A 7,643-nucleotide genomic window follows, 5' to 3' on the forward strand; every position below is an offset into this window, starting at 1 on the left:
CTACACTTAACACAGCGCTGGTTTTCCCTGGAACTTTTGGATTCATCTGTATGATGTTTACAGCAGCAGTGGTTGCTCTCCAGTGAATACACTTTATGGAATTATCCTTATGGTTGGTTCTTCATTGCGTTTAGTATAGATTGTATACGCTGTGCGGACCTGTATTCCTCCTGTGCTATAAGCTCATGATCACTTCAATGACCATGAACCTATAGCAGAAATGTTTAGTAGACTGCAATAGCAAAACAATGGCTGTGATCAGTGGATGACAGCTATTCACCTAAAATGTGACCACCCCGTCGATGCTGACAATACCACTGGTGCTGCCTCTTTCTGGTGTCTGCTTCTCCACCTCCTGCTCTTGTTCTGTGCCCCCTTACTTTTTGCCCCTTTTTTACCATCTGATTTGCTGCACCCCCAACCCTGATCCCCCTGTAGCTACCCTGCAGCTTTCCACCTCAGCAGGGCAGCCACAGGGGCTTTGAAAATACATACATATGCCCCCCTCTCACTGATCCTTCAGGATCCATCTTGCTGTGCTGGATTTCTCTCCTCCCCATCCCGCTGGCTGCGGGGGACAGCTGTCAGGATGGAGAGCAGTGGAGGAGAGTGCTAGGTAAACGTGTTTGCCAACCCCCCTCACTTTCCTTCAATTGATACAGGCAGCGATCACTAAAGATTTACTATGTGCCAGTTTGCTCCTGTATCCATTGATAAACAGTTTACTATGCCAGGTTATGAATAAAAAAGGAGTCTCTATACAAACTACTCACTCCTTCATGTAATGTGCAACTCAGACTGCAGAGAAAGGGGCTGCCTTCAATCCCTTTTCTCTGCCTCAAAAAATTAGCCCAATGTATTTATTTTTTTAAAAACTGCCAAAAATTTAGAAAAAATGAAAAGCTTAATATGGCATTGTGTACATATCGTACACCACTGCAAGGCAGGTTTTCTGTGCATCCCTGTGCAGGCATTCCCATTGATGTCAGTGTGAGCTCAGGGACATGCTCCCAAATGACATTTGTGTGGGTGCATGACCCTGAATGCAGATTGTGAGCAGCGGCTATGCCTGTGCAGCCATTGTATCCCAATTGACATGAATGGCTCTGCCTGCATGGGGATCCATGAAACACCTGGGCATCCCCATGCGGATAAACACTGCTCTCCACTGGCATACACTTTATTAGTATGCCCCATACGAACGAGGCCTTTTGTAGCAATTTAGAAGGAAATTTGTATGTTGTATTTGTGTGCGCCAATAATGATTTCAGTAAAAATAGTGATGTATTTGTGTGCACCAATTACACTGTTCAACAAATTTTTATTTTTTGCCAGTTTTGGAAACAGAATGTGAAATTCATTAAGAAATGGATCCTTTTGAGTTCAAATATAACAATGAAATTTGTCAATTGGCTCTAGTTTTTCTGTAAACGGAAAGTTTTCGACTATAGGCGTAATGACTACATAATGCACAATAATTATATAGATAGATGTCTTTCCACAAATATAAAGCAAGTGATATTGACTACATAACAAAGCCTAAATGGCATAATATATTGCATAGGATTACCAAGAAAAATTATAGCCATAAGCTAAGTTGAATCATTTTAATACTTAGGATTCTCACTAGTTTTGTCTTCAGTTTGTGTCGGTTTTGCTTCTCTTAGCCCTTTCCTCGAATACAAGAGAAAAGCCATCTCTTACAACTGTCCAGCAATAGTCAGCAAGCATTGATGGGCTCCATTTACCTTGATATCTTCTTTCCATAGCTGCAATGTCTTTGATGGAAGCGCTCTCCGTGTTCATCACTCACTGCTCCACAGTTTGGTGGGAAAAAATCCAGATGCGAATGTAGAAAATGAATTTTTAGAGACATGTTGCAACCCAGATTTCTGTAAGTCTGGATGAGTTTTTCTACCACTTTCTTGTAGTCTAGTGTTTTATTGTTTCCAAGAAAATTTGATGTCACTGATACAAATGCTGTCCAGACAGCCTTTTCCTTTCCACGCAATAGAGAAAGAAACTCATCATCATGAATAAGTTTACGAATCTGTGGCCCAACAAAGACTCTAGCAAATTTCCAGCACTTAGTGCTGCAAAAATAAATGATCAGGTACTTGAAACCTGCTTTATTCTTGTCCATTGTCTTAACAAAGTTTTTCATTAATCCCAACTTGATGTGTAATGGAGGTAATAAGATCTTATTGCTGTCTACAAGTGCTGGATAGTTAACATTTTTTTCTCCAGGCTGCAATGACTGGCGTAATGGCCAGTCTCTTTTGGCATAGTGCATTTCTCTCGCACGACTGTCCCACTCACAGAGGAAGCAGCAGTACTTAGTATATCCACCTTGAAGTCCAAGTAGGATAGCAATCACCTTCAGGTCACCACAAATCGACCATTGATGTTCATCATAGTTGATGCACCTTAAAAGCTCTTTCAAGTTTTCATACGTTTCTTTCATTGAAACTGCGTAAGCAACTGGAACTGACGGCAGCTGATTGCCATTATGGAGCAAAACAGCTTTAAGACTCACCTTTGAAGCATCAATGAACAGCCTCCACTCATCGGGATCATAGCATACGCCGATTGCTGAGATTATACCATGAACATTGTTACATACAGCAATATCACCTTCCTGGACGAAGAATGGGATCAGATCTTTCTGACGACGGTAGAAAGACGTACGAACATCACTTGCTAGGAGATTCCACTGTTGTAGTCTTGACCCCAAAAGCTCTGCCTTGTTCTTCGGAAGATCTAGGTCTCTGATAAGATCGCTCAATTCCACTTGTGTAATGAGGTGTGGTTCAGTGGGTGTGGATGGAAGAAAGTCTGGGTCATGTGAGGTTGACGGTTGATGACTACACGCTTCAGGTTCTTCCTCACTTGACTCAACCACGAAGGATTCTGGTGCTTTAGGAATTGGTAGCCCCTCTCCATGAGCTACTGGACGTATTGCCGATGGAATATTTGGATAGTGCACAGATAACTTTTTCTTCTTATTTAGCCCTTTTACAATTGGAGGCACCATACAAAAGTAACAATTACTAACATGATCTGTTGGCTCTCTCCAAATCATTGGCACAGTGAAAGGCATAGATGCCTTTTTTCCATTCAACCATTGCTCCAGTGCCGTCCCACAAGAATTGCAGCATATATGTGGTGCCCAGCTCTTGTCCTGGTCTCCTATCTTGCAGCCAAAATACAAGTTGTAGGCTTTCTTAATCATTCCTGTTATCCTCCTTTTTTGCGAGATAAAAGTTATTTCACCGCAGATATAGCAGAAATTATCTGCTTTATTCACACAAGTTCGAGGCATTACTGAGTAGCCTATATAAGCATAAAACGAAATGTAAAGACGCTGTCGAACTACAATCAGCTACAGATACTGCAGCTTTTATGCAGTGAAGTGATGCAATTAAAGGCTAATATTGCATCATCTCAGTATACATGCAATTTTCTATTGGTCACCAGTATCAATTGCGCAATATGCAGCTGAAGTTGCATCATAATTTTGCATCATAAACTAAAATAATATTTGTGCAAAAACAGTAGGGCCTAAAATAATCAGTAGCACTTTTATTTTACAGGTCATGTGCTTTCAGAAAATATATGGTTTGGGTGGTCTTTTTAAATTCTGAAAGCTGTAAGTGAAAAATGATAATCTTCAGATATTGAAACTAAATGGATTTTATTTATAGTTTTGCAAACATTCAATTTTCCTCATTTCACAAAAAAGTTGCAATTTAAAATTTCCAAATATTTGTTCTCTAATAACTCAATACAGTTTTAACTTTTATATTTACCACCTGCCTTTAAAAGTAAAATTTTAGCTTTTCATGTGTTGCAGTAGCCTAAGACAGCCTCTTTAAACACATCCTTCCATTGGAATCTCCATCTTCTAGCCTGCCAGGAGGCAGAAACAAAGTAGATCCTGAATGGTGTCATGTGTCTAGCAACAAACAACACTTTCTGAATACCCAGGGGTGATGGCCTGGTACTTCTTTCTGGTTGCTTACAGCTGCCCTGCTGCCTTAGCTAATATGTCGGCTCAGAAATGTGGAAGAAAGCACTATCATGGAGGAAAGTCCTAGCAGACCACCCGGAATAACACCTTATTCTAAGCTTATTGCTCTGTGGCTAATAGATATTCTGCCCATGTTACTCCATCCAGACCAGTCTTGTTTCACAAAGGGCAGGCAAACCTCAGATGCTGCAAGAAGATTGATTAATAGAATTCATCTAGCCAATAGAGAGAATGCCTTCTCTGCTCCTGGCTTTGGATGTAGAGATGGTGTTCGATAGGTTATATTGGTTTTATCTTACTACAGTAGGATCTAAATTTGGCTATGGCGGTCATATCTTTTCAGCCATCTTGGCTTTATACACCTCTCCATAAGGATTGTTGTCCCGTTTCCAATTACTAATGGTACCCAGCAAGGCTGCCCTTTGTTACCCCTATTATTTAATCTTTTAATAGAGCTGTTAGCGTCCTATATTAGGGAACATTCTGGTATCAAAGTTTTGGTCAGGTCCAGAGAACTACTAGAACTGCTATAGACAGAAGTTACGAACTGCTTGTCTACTTACTGGGAAAGATGAAGTATTTTATATGTGGGTACTGTGTTTCCAAAAACACAAGACCTTATTTTTTCAGCAAATTATTTACCAATAGTGGATAATCCTAAAGCAAATTGTGGAACAAGATGCATCATAAATGCTGCAAGCTGGCTTGACCCTAACTACTTAATATTTTCAGAACAGTTCCTATTCCAGTAGCTAAGGTATACTTTACCTCCTGACAGTTACTACAGCAAGATAGAAAGGCACACTGTGTATTCTGTAAATTGAATTACGCAAAGATCTGCAAGTGGTCTAGGTCATACATATTTATACGACCATTACCTTGCTACCTTTTTAGCACAGGCTGGTTTTTGGAGAAACCCATATCCCTGTGGAGTGAATTAGAACAAGCTCTAACATCGAGCAAAGATTTACTTGCATATCTTCATGCTTTTAAGCACCTGTACTCTACCTTATAATTTATCCCCCAACTGTATGTGCCACCTTATCTGCTTGGCATATACTGAGCAGCACGAATATTAATGCCATCACCTCTCAGTACCTTAAGCTGGGCCTCAACCCTACAGGGGGTGCAAGTTTACTTAATTTCATTAACACCAAAGCAGCTGAAACAACCTCGCTCTGCTACTCAACTGACCAGATCAATATCCCAGTAGTTTAGTTGACTTAATGCTATACTCTGATTTAAAGGTGTTCCTTTGATTTTATACACCTGAATCCAATGATTTGCATATACGCTGCTCAAAAAAATTAAACACCTAGGCATGCAGACTGCTACAAACATTTGTGAAAGAATGGATTGTTCTCAGGAGCTGTGAATTCAAGCATGGTACCATAATAGTTTGCCACCTGTGCCCATCCGTGTAATTTCCTTGCTACTAAATATTCCACAGTCAACTGTTTATAAGTAGAAGCAAATGGGAACAACAGCAACTCAGCCAAGGAGTGGTAGGCCACGTAAAATGACAGAGCGGACTCAGCACATGCTGCAGTGCACAAAAGTCGGCAACTGTCGTCAGCTAAAGACCTCCAAACTTCATGTGGCCTTCTGATTAGCACAGCAGAGCTTCATGGTATGAGTTCCCATGGCCAAGCAGCTGCATCCAACCCTAACATTAAGTGCAATGCTAAGCATTCGATGCAGTGGTGTAAAGCACACCGCCATTGGACTCTAGAGCAATGGAGCTGTGTTCTCTGGAGTGAATAATCACACTTCTGTCTGGCAATCCGATGGACATGTCTAGGTTTGGCAGTTACCAGAAGAATGGTACTTGTCTGACTGCACTGCCAAGTGTAAAGTTTGGTGGAGGGGGGATTAAGCTGTGCGGTTGAGCTTGGCTTCCAGTGAAGGGAACTCCCCTTCCTGTTCCAACATGACTGCACACCAGGTGTACAAAGTAAGGCCCATAAAGACATGGATGAGTGAGTTTGGAGTGAATAACTTTACACCTAGTTCACTATATAAACCTTTATCTATGTAGATCATATCCCCCCCCATCATCTTCTCGTGAAAGAATAAATTCAGTTCCTCTAGTCCAGTGGTGTCCAAACTATGGCTTGAGGGCCAGATGCGGCCCTTTGTTTGTGTTTATACAGCCCTTGGGGACCATTCTTCCATCAACAATGGGGCATAATTCCTGCCACCAACACAAATGATGGGACACTATTTCTCCCACTAATATTAATGATGCAACAGTATTCCTCCCACTGGCTCCAACAATGCAGCACTAGATCTTCAACTGATACCAATGATTGGGCATTATTTATGCCATTAATACCAACAATGGGCATTACTCCTCCTCCTACTGACCACCAACCCTAAGGTAATGTTTATTCTTATTGATGCTGGGTCAGTGCCATTTTCTACCCCTGCTGGCCCAATCCAGCCCCCTGAAAGTCTGAAGGACAGTAAACTGGCCCTATGTTTGAAAAGTTTGGAGACCTCTGCTCTAGTTCTTCCTCATAGCTGAGCACCTCCTCCAATTTGGTGTCCCTTCTCCACACACAGGTGCACAAGATTCTGTGTGAACCAGCTATAATAAACAACACTGTACTCTGGCCAGGCTGAGACCTGTAATGGTGCATAGTGAGTGCTCTGGATGGTCTGAGGAAGCCTGTAAATGCTGCACAGGGCTAAGCACACTACTACACTCAGTACCTTGCTTGCTGGGAGGTGAAATACTCACAGGCATTAGAGGTGGCATGCTGCGGAAGGCAGAAATTCAAGTAGAAACATCCCTCACTCACATTTTTGTGAGTTGACAAAAATCAGAATGGATTTTTCATTTGTGTAATTTTCATTTAGTTTTAGTTAGTTTGCTACATGTCCACTGTTGAAAAAAAGCCTGAGGAAGAGAGTCAATTTATGACTTAGGTCCTACAGCTGGGGGTATGGGCAGGGCCTATATTTGAAATCAAATAATTTTTGGCACCAACATGGTATGGGCAGATTTCTGTCTGACATAGGTTTCTTAGATGTGATAGGGAAGAAATACAATGAAAAGTAGGCACATGTAGTCACAGTCACCACTGTACTGCAGCATCCCAAACAACTGTATTAGGACCTGATCAAAAGGGAATAGAAACCAGCAGGATCAACCAGTATATTTACAAATACAGAAAACAAAGCAGCATTTGAGAGGTTTTTATGCCGTGGGTTTGGTGAGACCAATCACCTTGTAGCATGAAAAAAACACTAAGCCATAACCTCAATAGTACTTGATCTGCAAAAATGAAATATCAGTGATAATATTCACACACCTATACAATCACAATACTGTTAACATACTTTACAATCCAATGTAAAATTACAGCTGGAAGTACATAAACACTTGTATGCAAAAACAAACTAGGTAACAGAAGAACCAGTTGATAATCAAAAATCTTTTCACAAACTCCCAGAACAGGAGCACCAAATAAGAGATTTTTGTTGGGCTGTGATAAACCACCTATGCATTGAACAAAGCAATGAGTACTCTATCCACATCTAGAACACATTTCACTCTTTTAGCTGGCCATACACTAGTATACTTGTAAACAGTTGTGTGAACATTCAT

This window comes from Staurois parvus, unplaced genomic scaffold (genome assembly GCF_062004578.1).
Source record: "Staurois parvus isolate SC_StPar_1 unplaced genomic scaffold, SC_StPar_1.0 ptg000403l, whole genome shotgun sequence".
NCBI lineage: Eukaryota > Metazoa > Chordata > Amphibia > Anura > Ranidae > Staurois > Staurois parvus.